Raw genomic sequence first — 18,084 nt, 5'->3', positions numbered from 1 at the left:
TGGGTGACTATTAGTTTCCTCTTGATGCTGTAACAAATTACAGCAAGCTTTGTGTCTCTTTTTTAAAGATTTTATTTATTTATTTGAAAGAGATCACAAGTAGGCAGAGAGGCAGGCAGAGAGAGGGAGGAAGGGAAGCAGGCTCCTTGCTGAGCAGAGAGCCTGATGCACGGCTTGATCCCAGGACCCTGAGATCATGACCTGAGCCAAAGGCAGAGGCTTTAACCCACTGAGCCACCCAGGTGCCCCAAGCTTTGTGTCTTAATACAAATTTATTATTTGGAGTTCTGGAAGTCAGAGTCTGAAATGGGTCTCAAGACAAAAAGCAAAGTGTCAGCAAGTCTGTATACTTCTATAAGCTTTAGGAGAAGTCCGGTTCCTTGCCTTTTTCAGTTTCTGGAGGCTACCTCCATTTGTTGACTCAGAGCCCCTTCTTCCTATCACTCCTAACCTCTTGCTTCCTTCATCCCATTTTCTCATATTACCTCTGACCCTTCTGCCTCCCTCTTATAAAGACCTGTGTCATTGCACTGGGTCCACTCTGATAATCCAGAATAATTTCTTCATAGCAACACCCTTAATTGTATCTGTCAGGTCTCTTCTTGCCAAGTAAAGTAACATTATTCTGCCTACCACAGTGAGCAAGGACAAGTTGCTTAATCTAACTGAACCTCAGTTCCTACGAGGGCAACGTGAGGATAAGAATACCTACCTTGCATAATTGCAAGACTCGCTAGTGATGGAGGGAATATTTCCAAAACACCAAAACCACTGTGGAAAATGCTGTCGTTTCCTCAGCCCGAGTGTGGGGATAGAAAGACAAACTTGCCACAACCACTTGGGTCTGTAGATCAGTCTTTGGTCTGGAGCTGCCTGAGATGCTAATGCCCCATTTTGAAGAGAGCTGCTTTTGCCTGTAGGAAGGCCTCACTTGAGGTTACTGAAGGAGCATCAGTATAGCAGCCTGCGTGACCCAAATGTTGACGATACCAATCCCATTCTTTCCAGTCCTTAAACTTGGCAATGTTAGCCTTTCCTTCTCCTCCACAATTGTTACTCTTCATCTTCTTGCCAGTTCAACTAGAATAACACTCCTACGCTGAGTAGCTAAGTGTGTTCTTAAATTTAGGACCATGGCTGTCAGACAGTTCTTTCACATAGTCACAATGAACCAGCTGTCTCTGTTCAAAATAAATTACTCTGTATGTGTTGTAATGAGCACTGGCTATTATATAAGACTGACGAACCACAGACCTTTACCCCTGAAGCAAATAATACCCTATACGTTAATTAATTGAATTTAAATACAAAAAATTTACTCTGTTCCTTGTTAGGTTGAACCACTGGTTCCGCTTGTGGGAAATGCAAACTCTCAGCTTTCCCGCTCCAGACCAGATAAACCAGAACCTGCATGTTAACAGGATCTGTTTTTATGTGTGTTATAATATAAAAAGCACCTCCTTGAAAACTGAACTGCTTTGGAATAAGTTGGAAATGCCTACAAATCTGTCCAAGACTCACATAAGAGTCTTCCAAACTGTAATCATTTTAAGACAACCTTCATAATTGTTCGTTTTGCTGTTAAGGAATGTTTAAAAAATTAAAAATTAGGATGAGGATGAGATGGCTGAGGAGTAGGTGGACCACAAGCTTGCCTTGCCACCCCCCCAACACAGCTAGATAAACAAATCTTTCTGAACACCCAAAAATCCATCCAAGGTCTGAGAGAACAAACTGCACGACGGGAGATTTAAAACAACAACAAACAAAAAACCAAACAAAAACAGAAAAACAATCCCTCCCACGTTGGGAAAGAGGTTGGAGCTGCAGAGAGTTAATTGCGGGGAGAAAAGAGCCTTGGGCACTGCAGAGGGGAGGGAGCCCTGATCACGGAGAGAGGAGCAAGAGAGAGAGTGCAAACACGTGCAGGTGACTGCACAAGAAAAACTCTTCCCTAAAACCATGACTAGGAAGAGGAAGGGGGGCCCGAATACTGCAAGATTTTAGAAGCCATGGAGTCAAAGTCTCAAGTTTTAGAAGTTGGCGCCATTGTCAGGGCCTTGACTGGCAGGCTTAGGGGATCTCTGGAGGGGAGGGAGGGCGGCCCCCTGGTGTGGACAGCTTGGTCTGAGGATCCCCTCGGTGCCTGAAAGAAACCGGTCCCCTTATTGGAGTGCGTTTGGGGAGGCGGCAAGGCCTTGCTGGGGACAAAGACCCGACAGGCTCCTTCCACGCTCCTTCAAGCTGCTCCGTGGACTAACAGGACCGGGGATGCCGGCTGACGGGGAACCTTGATGCTGGCTCTTTGCTGTGCTTTGCCCTGAACTCTGAGAGGAGATGCCACTATGCGGGCCAGTTTTGGGGATATGCTGGCACCTGGCAACGGGAATCGACACCCTCCCCCAGAGGATCAACGCGGGCCTGTGCCATGCCAGTCTCTCAAATTTGGGGTTTTGAAAGCCAGCCACATGCTGGAGATAAAACACAGGAATACCGTGCTGCCTGGCAGACACTCAGACGCAGGCTGGGTGAAGGCAGAGATCTGGTGGCAGCAGAGGACGAAAGGCAGGTGATTACTCTTCCGTGAGGGCTTCCTGAAGACTGGCAGGTGCAAACATCCCCCTCCAGGACCCAGGCGGCAAAGCAACGTCATTCCGGCCCCTCATCCCCCAAGCTGCCCATCAGCACCGGCCAACTTAAGTGGAGGCCAAAGGTGCTTACACCAAACCCTGACCCCCTGAGCCCTTGCAGGTGCATCTCCACTAGGGCAAGTCAGACCAAGAACTAGCACCCACCAAGTCCCACCCCCCAGGTGACAAAAATGAACTCCCACACCCCGCAGGCTGTGGTGATCATATTGTGATCACCAATATGAACTCTTCCCACACACCAAGTCTGCTGATCATAGAGTGCTCCAAAGCTTCAGCTCTGGGGCAAATAGGATCCAGTTTCCTTTTTTGTTTTGTTTTGTTTTGTTTTAGAGAGGGAGACAAGTGTGGGGAGGAACAGAGGGAGAGGGAAAGAATCTTAAGCAGGTTCCATGCCCCCAGCTGAGCCCTAGGTGGGGCTCAATCTCACAACCCTGAGATCTTGACAGCTAAAATCAAGAGCTGGACCTTAACTAACTGAGCCACTCATTTGCCCCCCATGGACAGATGGACTTAACTGATATATTCAGAACATTTCATCCTAAAGCAGCAGAATACAGATTCTTTTCCAGTGCACATGGAATAGTCTCCAGAATAGATTACAGACTTGCTCATGAATCAGCCCTTAAGTACAAAAAGATTGAGATCATACTATACATATATTCAGACCATAATGATGTGAAACTTGAAGTCAACCACAAGAAAAAGGAAAGACCACAAATACACGGAGATTAAAGAACATCATAATAAAGAATGAATGGGTTAACCAGGGAATTAAAGAAGGAGTAAAATATATATATATATATATGGAAGCAAATAAGGATGAAAACACAAAATTCCAAAAACCTTTGAGATGTGGCAAAATCTATCCTAGGAGGGAAGTATATTGCACCATAGGCAAGGATCAAGAAACAAGAAAAGTCTCAAATGCACAACCCAACCTTACACTTAAAGGAACTAGACATGGAAAAGCAAATAAAGCCTAAAGCCAGCAGGAGAAGGGAAACAATAAAAAGTAGAACAGAAATAAATGATCTGGAAACACACATAAAAGCCAGTAGAACAGATCAATGAACCTAAGAGCTGATTCTTTGAGGCTTACCAAAACTGAAAAACCTGTATACAGATTTATGGAAAAGAAAAGAGAAAGGAACCAAATAAAATCTCGAATGAAAGAGGAGAGATTACAAAAACACCACAGAAATACAAGCAATTACAAAAGAATATTATGAAAAATTATATGCCAACAAACTGAGAAATCTGGAAGAAATGGATACATTCCTAGAAACATACAAACTGCCAAAACTGGAACAGGAGGAAATAGAAAATTTGAGCAGACGCATAACCGGCAAAGAAATGGATTCAGTCATCAAAAATCTCCTAGAAAACAAAAACAAAAACCAAAAACCAGGGCCAGATGGCTTCCTGGAGGAATTCTACCAGACATTTACAGAAGAGTTAATACTGGCACTTCTCAAACTGTTCCAAAAAAATAGAAATGGAAGGAAAACTTTCAAATTCCTTCTCTGAGGCCAGCATTACCTTGATTACCAAACCAGACAAAGATTCCACTATAGGGGTGCCTGGGTGGCTCAGTGGGTTGAGGCCTCTGCCTTCGGCTCAGGTCATGATCCCAGGGTCCTGGGATCGAGCCCCACATTGGGCTCTCTGCTCAGCGGGGAGCCTGCTTCCTCCTTCTCTCTCTCTGCCTGCCTCTCAGCCTACTTGTGATCTCTGCCTGTCAAATAAATAAATAAAATCTTTTTTTTTTTAAAGATTTTATTTATTTATTTGACAGAGAGAGATCACAGGTAGGCAGAGAGGCAGGCAGAGAGAGAGGAGGAAGCAGGCTCCCTGCTGAGCAGAGAGCCTGATGTGGGACTCGATCCCAGGACCCTGAGATCATGACCTGAGCCGAAGGCAGCGGCTTAACCCACTGAGCCACCCAGGCGCCCATAAATAAAATCTTTTAAAAAAACAGATTCCACTATAAAGAAGAATTACAGACAGATATCCCTGATGAAAATGGATGCAAAAATTCTCAACAAGATACTGGCAAATCAAATCCACAGTACATTAGAAAAATTACTCACCATGACCAAATGGGTTCTATTCATGGGCTTCAGGGGTAGTTCAATATCTGCAAATATATCAGTATGATACACCACATTAATAAAAGAAGGGTTAAGATCCTCTCATAGATGCAGAAAAAGCGTGTGACAAAATACAGCATCCATTCTTGATAAGAACCCTCAACAAAGGAGGGAGGGAGGGAGAGAGAGAGAGAGAGAGGGAGAAGCAGATTCCTTGCTGAAGAGGAACCTCAATGCAGGGCTCAATCCCAGGACCCTGAGATCATGACCTGAGCTGAAGGCAGACAATTAAAGAACTGAGCCACCCAGGCACCCTTTCATTTTTATTTCTTTGATGCCAGTGAGGTAGGACTACTTCATAAATTTAAAAGTCATTTTGTGTGTGTTTTTATAGGATGTCTGTTCATTTTCATTACCAATATACCTATTTTGGTCTTAGTGTATTTTGCTTAACAATTTGTTGATAAATTTATTTTCAAGATCAATTTATCTTCCTATTAAGACAACCTTTTTTAAATGGTTGTTACTAATATTTTCTCTGTTTTTTTTTTGTTGTTTTCTGCCATAGTTTTAAGTTGTTGTATATTTACCGTGGTGAAATTTGGCAATATACCTCAAAAGGAGAGTTCACCAGTGTTCAAACATTTAGATCCAAGGATTCCATTTCTAGAAATCTATTTGAAGAATAGATTAACATTTAGACAAACATTTACTCTCAAAGATGTTCTTTGTGAGATTCCCAGGGCTTATCATTCTTGAGCTATTAGTCATAATCCAGAAAATCAAATCCTATGTTTTTTTCTTTTTAAAAAACTTGTGATAAAGTATAAATACATAAAATTTTCCATTTTATGAGATTAAGGTTCTCTTATGGGTTTGTCTCCCTTCTGATCCCATCTTGTTTCATTTATTCCTTTCTTACCTGCCAAACCCTCCACGTTGCCTCTCAACTTCCTCATATCAGGGAGATCATATGATAATTGTCTTTCTCTGATTGACTTATTTCGCTAAGCATAATACCCTCTAGTTCCATCCACATCATCACAAATGGCAAGATTTCACTTCTTTTGATGGCTGCATAGTATTCCATTATATGTAATGGAATACTATATATATATTTATATATATATATACACTATATATAGTGTATATATATACTATATATACTATACTCATGAAATCTTGCCATTGATATATATATATATAGTATTCCATTATATATATGTTATATATATATATATTCCATTATATATAGCTATAATGGAATACTATGCAGCCATCAAAAGAAATGAAATCTTGCCATTTGTGATATATATATATAGAGAGACTATATATATCAAATCTTCTTTATCCATTCATCTGTTGATTAACATCTAGGTTCTTTTCATAGTTTGGCTATTGTGGACATTGCTGCTATAAACATTCGGGTGCACATGCTCCTTCGGATCACTACATTTGTATCTTTAGGGTAAATACCCAATAGTGCGATTGCTGGGTCGTAGAGTAGCTCTATTTTCAACTTTTTGAGGAACCTGTTTTCCAGAGTGGCTGCACCAGCTTGCATTCCCACTAACAGGGTAGGAGGGTTCCCCTTTCTCTGCATCCTTGCCAGCATCTGTCATTCCCTGACTTGTTAATTTTAGCCATTCTGACTGGTGTGAGGTGGTATCTCATTGTGGTTTTGATTTGTATTTCCTTGATGCTGAGTGATGTGGAGCATTTTTCATGTGTCTGTTGGCCATCTGGATGTCTTCTTTGCAGAAATGTCTGTTCATGTCTTCTGCCCATTTCTTTTTTTTTTTTTTTTAAAGATTTTATTTATTTATTTGAGAGAGAGACGGTGAGAGAGAGCATGAGCGAGAAGAAGGTCAGAGAGCGAAGCAGACTCCCCATGGAGCTGGGAGCCTGATGTGGGACTCGATCCCGGGACTCCGGGATCATGACCTGAGCCGAAGGCAGTCGTCCAACCAACTGAGCCATCCAGGCGTCCCTCTTCTGCCCATTTCTTGATTGGATTATTTGTTCTTTGGGTGTTGAGTTTGGTAAGTTCTTTATAGATTTTGGATACTAACCCTTTATGTGATATGTTGTTTGCAAATATCTTCTCCCATTCTGTCAGTTGTCTTTTGGTTTTGTTGACTGTTTCCTTTGCTGTGCAAAAGCTTTTGATCTTGATGAAGCTCCTGTAGTTCATTTTTGCCCTTGCTTCCCTTGCCTTTGGCAATGTTCCTAGGAAGAAGTTGCTGCAGCTGAGGTCGAAGAGGTTGCTGCCTGTGTTCTCCTCAAGGATTTTGATAGATTCCTTTCTCACATTGAGGTCCTTCATCCATTTTGAGTCTATTTTTGTGTGTGGTGTAAGGAAGTGGTCCAGTTTCATTTTTCTGCATGTGGCTGTCCAATTTTCCCAACACCATTTGTTGAAGAGACTGTCTTTTTTCCATTGGACATTCTTTCCTGCTTTGCCAAAAAAATTTGCTATTTTAACCATTTTAAGTGTATGATTCAATAGCATTAAGTGCATTCATATTGTGCAACCATTACCACTTACCATATCCAGAACTTAACATCTTGTAAAACTGAAGTATGTACTCATTAAACAATAAGTCCCCGTTCTTTCCCACTCCTAGCCCCTAGAAACCACCATTTTACTTTCTGTACCTATGAATTTGACTACATTATATACCGATGTAGATGGAATCCTACAGTATTTGTCTTTTTGCGATTGGCTCATTTCATACTATCCTCAAGGTTCATCCATATTATGAGTATGTGTCAGAATTTCCTTCCTTTTTAAGGCTGAATAAATAATCTATTGTATGCACATACCACATTTCATGTATCCATTCACTCTTCAGTAGACACTTGGCTTGCTTCTACCTTTTATTTTTATTTTAAAAAAATTTTTAATTTCATCTGAGAGAAAGAGAGCACAAGCAGGGGGAGCAGTAGGCAGAGGGAGAGGGAGAGGCAGGCTCCCCACTGAGCAGGGAGCTGGACGCAAGTTTCAATCTCAGGACCCCAGGATCATGAGCTGAGCCAAAGTCAGACGCTTAACTAACTGAGTCACCCAGGTGCCATGCTTCCACCTTTTAGCTATGGTGAATAATGCTGCTCTGGACCTGGGTGGGCAAATATACGTTTAAGTCCTTGTTTTCAATTCTTTTGGGTATATAACAAGAAGTGGAATTGTTGAATCATACGTTAATTCTATGTTTAATTTTTTGAGGAGCTGCCAGACTGTTTCCCATAGTGGCTACACCATTTTACATTCCAACAGTGCACAAGGTTTCTAATTTCCCCACATCTTCTTCAACAGTTGTTATCTTTTGTATTTTTTAAAGATTTTTTATTTATTTTTTTGACAGAGATCACGAGTAGGCAGAGAGGCAGGCAGAGAGAGAGGAGGAAGCAGGCTCCCCACTGAGCAGAGCCCAATGTGGGGCTTGATCCCAGCACCCCGGGATTATGACCTGAGCTGAAGGCAGAGGCTTTAATTCACTGAGCCACTCAGGTGCCCCTGTTTTGTATTTTTTATAATAGCTATATTAATGGGTTTTAGGTGGTATCTCATTATAATTTTGAGTCATATTTCTCCAGTGATTGGTGATGTTGAGGTCAAATCCTGGTGTTTAATACCATCTATGTAACCAGCTATTACTTCACAGATCTTCTTCTCTCTTTCAGAGTGTGGAAGGGTATGAGAGCATAATCTGTGTCCCTGTTATATTTAATTTCCTTCTAAGGTTTTCAGGATCTTTTACTACCTATTTCATGTTTCTTTGCCTTTTTTTAAAAAAATTTTTGAGGGCTCTTTCACCATCTCCTCTTGGAAGGAGAGCATGTCTCAAAGTTATCAGCAGGTACTAGAACATTCATTGCTGCAATAAGAGGTACAGTCAACCTTTTTAAAAATACAAAGGCAGACATGTATAGATCTGATTTGGTGACTCAAAAGTTGTAATGTCCAAAAAAGTTTTACTGTCCTCCTGTTACATATTACATCCTGTACCCATCCAGAGCAAGTCCTGTCAGGTCTGCTCCCTGACGTACATTCAAACACTTATGCCTCACCACTGCCACTGTTCCCACTTGGGTCCAATCAGTCCAACATTATTTTTCACCTGTCCTGCAGCAATAGTCCCCAGTGGGTCTCCCTGCTTCCACAAGTAGGCCTCAAGTTTAACCTGTGCCCTGTCCACCTTCCTATCTTACTTCCTATAATTTCCCTCTTGCTCCTTCCACTCCAGCCACACTGGCTCCCTTGCCGTTTTTTTTAAGCATACCAAAGACAGTGCTGCCTCAGGGTCTTTGCACTCACAGCTCCTTCTACCTTTCCCCGCCCGCTCCCTTTCCTTAAACTCTTTCACCTTACCCTCTAAGAAGGAGATACTTCCTTCAGGTCTGTACTCATTGCTGCTTCCCTGCATGTTTGCTGTAGTCTATTCTCAGTCCAATAGCCAGAGTGATCCTTGGAATCAGTTCATGCCATTCCCCTGCTCAGAAGCCTCTAATGGTTTTCTGTCTCACTCAGAAACACACACACACACACACACACACACACCAGAAAAACTACTCACAGTGGCCTCCTCTATCCAAAAATACTTACTCCAGCACAATCCTACAATAAAGTTGCACCATTAGTTACTCTTTTATGTTAAGGTATTGACCATAAACATGTTACCTATCACTCATTTACAGAGTATGTGTTCATCTCTAAGATGGGATAAATGATGCCTGCCTCCCTCATAGGATATCAGTAGGAGAAAGTGAAGTGGTGGATGTAAAGATGCTTTTGAGATGTAAAAAGCTGGGTTGATGTGAGGGGTTATTAAGGTTCTATCATTCATCATCTTTTTTTATTAAAAAAACCTTCTAGATTTTTCTCCATTAATATTGCATTTAATTATTTCAATATAACTTATTAGAGGTTCAATGTTTACTTTTTAAAAACCAAATGAAAGTCTCCTGGGTGGCTCAGTTGGTTAAGCGACTGCTTTCAGCTCAGGTCATGATCCCGGAGTCCCAGGATGGAGTCCCACATCAGGCTCACAGCTCCACGGGGAGTCTGCTTCTCCCTCTGACCTTCTCCCCTCTCATGCTCTCTCTCACTCTGTCTCTCTCAAATGGATAAATAAAATCTTTTTAAAAAATGAAACATTAACGTGTCAACGAAAAACAACATTTAACATCTATTTGTGAGGAACACTTTTAGCTACAAGTAACAGGAAATTAAAGCAGAAGTGGCTTTCAGGATAAGGGAAACATTATCTCACGCAACAAGAAGTCCCGAGAGGGGCAGTTCCAGTGTTGATTGTCACTGACATTAGCAAGGCTAGCATGGTGATAGCAGCTTCTGGAATCACATCTTCATTTAATAGCATCCAGAAACTTTGTGTCATGTTTTTTTTAACCTTCTTATTTAAAAAAAATTACTTCTTAAATGAACATGTAATAAAATTGGTTCTTTTGATGTACAGTTCTATAAGCTTTGATACATGTGAAAATCACCATAATCAGTATACAGACGAGTTCTACCACCCCCACCCCAAATTCCCTCATGTTATCCCTTTGTCACACCTTTCCTTCATTCCTAATTTCTGGTAACCACTGATCTGCTTTCTGTACTTACAATTTTGTCTTTTCAAGAATGCCATATAAATAGAATCATACAGTGTGTAATGTTGTGAGACTGACTTCTTTCACTCAGCATAATACCTTTGAGATCCGTTGAATTTACTGGGTATATTAATGACCCCTTCCCTTTTACTGCAGATTAATATTCCACTGCATATCTTTGGCAGTGCTTAATGTTCATTTGCCTACTGAAAGGCATTTGAGGGGTGCTGGGATGTCTCAGTCAGTTAAGCTTCTGCCTTTGGCTAAGACCCTGGTTCCAGGGTCCTGGGATCAAGCCCCAGATCTGGCTCCCTGCTCAACATCCCTGCTGAGCTCTCCCTCTCCCCCTGTTCCTTCTTTCTCTCTCTCTCTTTCTCTCACTATCTCTCTTTCAAATAAATAAAATCTTTAAAAAACAAAAAGAAAGACATTTGAGTTGTTTCTAGTTTTTGGCAGTTATGAATAAAAGCTCCATAAACATTTGGGTACAGGTTTAGACAAACATGTTTCATTTCTCCAGGGACATGGTTCTCAACCAGGGGCAATTTTGACCCACCTCCCCCCAGAGATGCTTGGCAATATCTGGAGGCATTTTCATTGTCTCAACCTGGGGGTTGGGGGAGTGCTACTGGTATCTATGGAGAGGCATCTACCAAGGATGCTGCTAAACATCCTACAATGCATAGACTAGCTCCCCACAGCCCAGAGTTAGTAGGCCTGAGATGTCAATAGTGCTGAGGCTGAGAAACCCTGGTCTAGAGTAAATGCCCAAGAATATGATTTCTGAGTCAAATGGTAAATGTATGTTAATAAGAAATGGCCAAACTCTTGTCCAGAGTGGTTGTGCCAGTTTACATTCCTACCAGCAATATAGTAGAGTTCCAGTTGCTCCACATCTTTGCTAGTGGATTGGGATGGTTTGAATAGGGACATAGTGATATTTCACTTGTGTCACTTTTTGAGAGTGGGGAAACATTTCTAGAAGCCCCAGGCACAATCCACTCCATGTCTCATCCATTAAAATTGCATCTCCTTCTGTTTCCTAAATCAGTCACACACCAGGGGAATGAAATTATCACTGGTATAGCCACAGAACAGAGCCATAGAACAGGTTACACGAGGTAGTACCTCTGATTTGATTAAGTTTTTTTCATGTACATTGACATCGTATAACAAATGTGCTAAGTTGGTTATGTGCACTTTCTACCCTGGAATGGGATGTATAAACTTTCCTCTTGGCTTTGTATCATGTCTGAAGAGATACTGTTGGGTTGGCATATACCTGCAATAGAGAGGAAATAGCCATTTGGTTTGGCAAATGCTTCAGAAGCGAGAGGGATAGAACGATGGCAGATACCTGCTGGGAGGGATCAGAAACTATCTGTGCTGAAATGCTATTATCCTTATGTTTATCTCCAACCAATCTTGGGCTTCTCCTTTCATTGGCTTTGTTTGACCCTCTTTCTATTTCCCTTGAGGGAAATAAGTTCATCCGTATTCTGTCACTGTTCCAGGTTTACAGTGGGATCTTGTATTTCTGGTTCATCATAACAAGAAAGAACTCTCAAAAAACAAAACAAAACAAAACCCCACACCTTGACCCTTTTCTTGAAAGAACATGCAGTGACACCTTTAATGTGTGTGAATTTTGTGGGCAGGGAGTTGAGACTCAGCCATCTCCCATGCCCATGCTGTTCCTTGGAGGGGTTATGGCAGTTAACATAAGCAAATCACTCACTCCTAAATCTGCTTCTCCTTCCTCCCTTCAACCTTCCTCTCAGTGTTTCTCCAGTAGCTCTGACTGGGAAATTGGGTGGCCTCATGTCAGATCCAAGAGAAGTGGGAGAGAGTTGAGAACTGATTTAAGAAAAGCATCTGACAAAAATATAGTTCTTTTTTAAAAACTTCTAACAAGTTATTAAAGTACATAAAAATAAACGTTCCTTCTTTGTAGAATCACACTTCATTGGTTTGTAGGCTGTGTTTGGTTAGAGGAGCTTGTGTAAATCAGAGTGTCCAGATCAGTATATTTGTCCACAAACATAGCACTCACTAGCATCATGAATTTCTCCCATAAATTGCTTATGTGATGAGTCAGAGTATGGCTTTGACCTTGTCCTTCTTGCTGCTCAGTTGGAAGAACTAATCACAAATGGTTTCTGGAAGGAAAATGTAAAGAAGCCATCTCTGAGTGGCAAGGAAGGGGAGGATGTCTTGCTGTTTTAGGAGTGGTGTCACTTAGTGTGACTTATCATTTAAACTTTTTTTGTTGTTTTCTAAATTGTCTCAGTCAAGATAAATAATTTTTCATGAAGGTAAAGGCTCAGAACATATACAGTGTTCAGAATCGCTGACAGTGGCTTGAGTAAGAAAGATCCAGGATCTCAACGAGGAGGAGACACTAGCCCAACCCACCAGCAGAAAGTACTTTGGATCAAGGGAAACCACACAGGTGCCTGGGTGAACAGAGATACAACCACAGCTCTGTTCCTTACTGGATGGGTGACCTTGGGCTACTTAATTATTTGGTGTCTCAGTATCCTCATCTAAAACCTGGGGCAGTAATAATATTTCCTTCATAGAGTTGTTTGTTAGCTGCATAAATACATCTACAGTATTTAATACAATGCCTGGCATGTAATTGCTATAATTTTTGTCATTATCTATTGTTATTATTATAAAACAAGCTAGGGCACATGATATGAATAAGAGTATTGAAAAAGTCTAAAGAGAGTATTACCCAGTCCCCCGACCCTGACCCCCTCACCCCCGCCAAGAAGGCATTGCCACAAACCTCAGGAATCATGCTAGGGGATGTGTCCTCACACACACATACACAGAAAGACTTTGTCCAGGGGTATCCCAACCCCTCCACACTATGGTGTTATTGAAAAATATATTATTCTGCTTTTATCTCTTTTTCTGAGCTACAGCTCTACTGTAACCTTTAGTACATAAAAGGGAAGAGCATGGGACTATCAAAGGAGGGTGGACCCCCAAGTTTCTGGAGTGTGACACATACAATAGAAGGCAATCTTGGCCCCTGATACTCTAGAGATATGTGAAGAAGAGAGCACTAGGGTTAAACTACCAAAACCTGGCTAGAAATCCCTCAGTTCGGCCAAGGGCTGGCCCGGTGAATGGGTTTTTGTGGTGTTTCTTCTTCCCACTCTCTTGTAATCATTTTTAATCAGTTCTTTTTTTAAAGTTTTTTTCCAATTTATTTATTTTCAGAAAAACAGTATTCGTTATTTTTTCACCACACCCAGTGCTCCATGCAAACCGTGCCCTCTATAATACCCACCACCTGGTACCCCAACTTCCCACCTGAATCAGTTCTTAATAATGTGGCAGCTTCAGGATTCAAACTCTTCACAAACTTCTCTTGGCCATCATTAGGGGAAAGAAACCAATTCTGCACCTCAAAAGAAAGAAACTGCAGGACAACATGGAGAGCCCTTCAAGTGGGCAACCAAGTTTGTGGTAGAAAAGAGTCAGAGGGGGAGGAAGCAGGATCAGACAGCCCAACCACAAGGTTCAAACACAATTGGGACGTAGAGGAAGATTAAACATGGCAGTTCCAGGAGGGAAAAAGAAGAGAAGCTTCACCTTACCAAGCCACATGTGTCATTCCAGGCATGCTGGCTGGAATTGTTCCCAACATAGGGCTTGAACCAGCTGAATGACCCCAGGAGCTCCCAGGAAGCAAGCAATCTGGAGGAACATGTGATGGACAGAAGGTGAAATCTAACTAAAAACTTGCTTGCTTCCCAACACACACCAGGCAGGATTTTGGCACTTCTGAGGAAACTCGATCTGTTCCCTGACACACATACAAAAGGATGAGGTCTGAAGAGGAAGAAAACGCTTTTAGCTTTTGGTAACATCCTAAGAGCTCAGAACAATCATCCTGAGATTTTGAAGCTTCCTGAAAGAGAAGTTGATTATTTTAAGGAAAATCTGAATGCAGAAAGTGAGCAATAGGAACATGTACCAAGGGATTCTCAGTTGTGTTGTTTTCTTTGACCCTTGATTGCATCCCAGCAATAGACAAGGAATTATGGAAAGGAATAATGTCTCAGAATAATACCAAGACACGGATGGTTTTACTAGAGACTGAGGCATTAATAATTTTTTCTTCAAAGAAACTTATGCAGAAATTCCACCACAGACAGTGGTATTACATGGAGGAAGCAAAGCATTCATCTTCATATCATCCAAAGAGCCTTGTTCCCTACTGCTTACACCTTTCCACCTACATATCCAATGACTTAAGCAGCTGGTAAGAATTTGGGATCAGAAATATTACATATCCTTATGTTCATTTCAGAATTAGTATAATAGCTAAGACATGGAAACATCCTAAATATCCATCCATGGATGAACAGATAAAATATGATATATATATATCACATTTATATATATGTATATATACATATATATACACACACACACATATATATATACACATACATATATATCTACACACACATACACACACAGTGTATATATATATATATATACATGTGGTGTGTGTGTGTATAGATATATATGTATGTAATGTATTATTACTCAGCCATAAAAAATAAAGAAATCCTGTCTGCCATTTGCAACAACACAGATGGACTTTGAGGGCATTATTCTAAGTGAAGTAAGTCAGACCAAGAGACAAATACTGTATGCATGATCTCACTTATATGTGGAATCTAAAAAGATCAAACTCACAGTAACAGATTAGATTTGTTGTTGCCACAGATCGGTTGCAGTGGGGGAACAGGGTGAAGGGGGTCAAAAGGACCAAACTTCCAGTTATAAGATAAATGAGTTCTGGGGGTGCAAGATACTACATGATGACTGTAGCTAACAATTCTTTGTACACAATCCGTAAGTTGCTAAGAGAGTACATCTTTTATTTATTTATTTATGTACTTATATTTAGTTAACTGCTGTGTAGTACTTAGTTAGTCCTTGATGTAGTGCTCAACAGTTCCTTAGTCAAGTATAACACCTAGTGCTCATCATAGCACGTGCCCTCCTCAATACTTATCATCTTGTTAACCCCTCCTCTTCCCCTCTGAGCCCCCAGATTGTTTCTCACAGTCAATGGTCTTTCATGGTTCGTCTTCTTCTATGATTTCTCCTCCTTTGGATTTCCCTTCCTTCCCCCGTGGTCCTCCATGCTATTGTTTGTGTTCTAAGAGAGTAGACCTTGAAAGATCTCATGACAAGGAGAAAAAACTTTGTAAGTATGTGAAGTGATAGATGTTAACTAAACTTATTGTGGTAATCATTTCACAATATATACATTAACAAATTATCATGTTGTACACCTTAAACTTACATAACATTATACGTCAATCATATCTTTTTTTTTTAAGGTTCTATTTATTTGTTTGAAAGGGAGAGAGAGAGAACAAGTGAGGAGGACAGGCAGAGGGAGAGGGAGAAGCAGATTCCCCATTAAGCAGGGAGCCTGATGTGGGGCTCGATCCCAGGACCAGGGATCATGATATGAGCCGAAGGCAGACGCTTAATGACTGAGCCACCCAGGTGCCCCTGTTGATTATATCTTAATAAAACTGGGAAAATAAGAATATGGGCTTCCCATGTGTATCCTAAGCTAGGTGAGTTGTGCTACACTGTGCCCCTTGTCACAGTGTCTTAAAAACGTACTTCCACTCTCAGCCTAGTAGTCTCTCTAAAATAACATATGCGAGTTTAGAGTGAATTTTTATTTTGACCGCTATAGTTGTTCTTGATTACGTTTCACCACACCTCAGAAGTGCCTGGAGTAAGTAGTTGGAAGGAGGTAGAACTATAGATAGCGTTTTGGCTCCCCTCACCCATAGGCCATGCAGTAGCCTTTGGGGAACAGGCATCAAGTTCCATGTTTTGCACCACCTGTGCTGAAGGGGCAAAAGCACTAGATTTGAGATAAAGAGGCCTGAGTTTGAATCTCAGTTATATATACCACTTACCAACTGAGTGCTAAGTCAGGCTACTTCTCTTCTGTAAAACTTTCCTTTCCTGTAAAACTTTCCTCTTCTGCAAAACTTCACTGCAAGTTATGGAATAGGATTTTTATGATAATGTGCTAAGCAATTTTGAGGCATCTCCTCTGGGCCTTAAGTCCTGTTGATCCCCCTCAGACTAGAGCACACACTGTGTATCACCTTCTCATTCATCTTCCCCATCCCCAGCTGAATTTTCAAATACTAGCACTGTAAAGAAACTTCCAAAAGTAGAAGTGGAAACAAACATTCTTCCCAATTTTCAAAGAAAGCTCAGAAAAACAACAGCAACAACAAGGTCTGTACAGTTTGATTTGCAGCAAACTTTCAACTGAGTTTATTCATTAGAGTGCCTTTTTGGGATGTGGGGTGTTATTTGTTATTTGGGATTTTTAAAAAAAGATTTTATTTATTTATTTGAAAAAGTGACAGAGATCAAAAGAGCATGAGTCGGGGGAGCGGCAGAGGGAGAAGCAGACTTCCTGCCGGGCAGATGCTTAACTGACTGAGCCACCCAGGCACCCCATGGAGTGTTATTTGAAGGAGTGTCACACTCTTTGGTTTCATGTGATTCATGAAACCCTGTTTTCTAAAAACCCTCCCCAGGACTTTTCCCCACATCTTAGGGGTAAAGTCCTTTAGTCTCTGCTCTTTTGTACAAGCTCGGGAATGCCTTTGAAGGATAAGGGGCGTACAGTTGGGAGTGGAGGAGTGGGAGTAAAAGCAAAGGGTCATCAGCCTTGGAAAAGAAGCTTGAAAGTTCTCTTGAGGCAGTGATAAACCTCGTAATTGTGGTAGGATTAGGCTTCTGTTCTCAGAGTTATGTCCTGCTGGAAAATTGTTTTATTTGGTTGCAGACACATCTGCCTGGAGACTGAGGTCCCCTGGTTGCACTCTGAATTAGGTAGGCCCCAGCAAAACAGTGAGGTCACGGACGGCTGTTCCCTGTTGGGCCAGCTGTGCCCTTCAGGGGACAGCAGTTGTTGAGAAATTTGATATTATGCAGAAGGTGGCCTGAGGTGTGTTTATGTCTGTCATACTTGACAACCTTGAGAGGGTTGTGACTGATTGTTTTCTGTAGTGGTACACAGGGTAAAGATTGTCTTGCTAACTGAGAGTTTGCTTAGCTCTAATTCCCTCTACACTTATTTGGTGGAGGGGCAGAATGAGGAAGAGGCTGTGGGAATTGTTTGATATCAAGGCCAAACTCACACAGGCTTTGCCAGTTGTTCCGAGTGTGGTCCTTGGACCAGTAACATAGACATTACCTGGGAAATTGGAGGAAATTCAAATTCTTGGGCCTTTCTCCAGACAGAATGAATTGAAAACTCCGGGGCTGGGGCCCAGCAATCTGTTTTTAAAAGCTTTCCAGGTGAGTCTGATTCATGCTTACACTTGAAAACTACTGCATTAATAACTCACCCTTGACTACACACCTAAGGCATTTGTTTAAAACAAAGAATTTTAATTTTTTTCTTCCAAGTTTTTATTTAAATTCTAGTTAGTTGGCATATAGTGTCATATTGGTTTTGGGAGTAGAATTTTGGGATTCATCACTTACATATAACACCCAGTGCTCATCACAATGTGTGCCCTCCTTAATACCCATTGCACATTTAACACCTCCCCCCATTACCTCTCAGTTTGTTTTTAAGAGTCTGTTATGGTTTACCTCTCCCTCTCTCCTTTTTTTTCCCCTTCCCATGCATTCATCTG

The sequence above is a fragment of the Neovison vison genome, chromosome X, assembly GCF_020171115.1.
Source record: "Neovison vison isolate M4711 chromosome X, ASM_NN_V1, whole genome shotgun sequence".
Lineage (NCBI taxonomy): Eukaryota > Metazoa > Chordata > Mammalia > Carnivora > Mustelidae > Neogale > Neogale vison.
Note: the sequence above shows the minus strand (reverse complement) of the source record.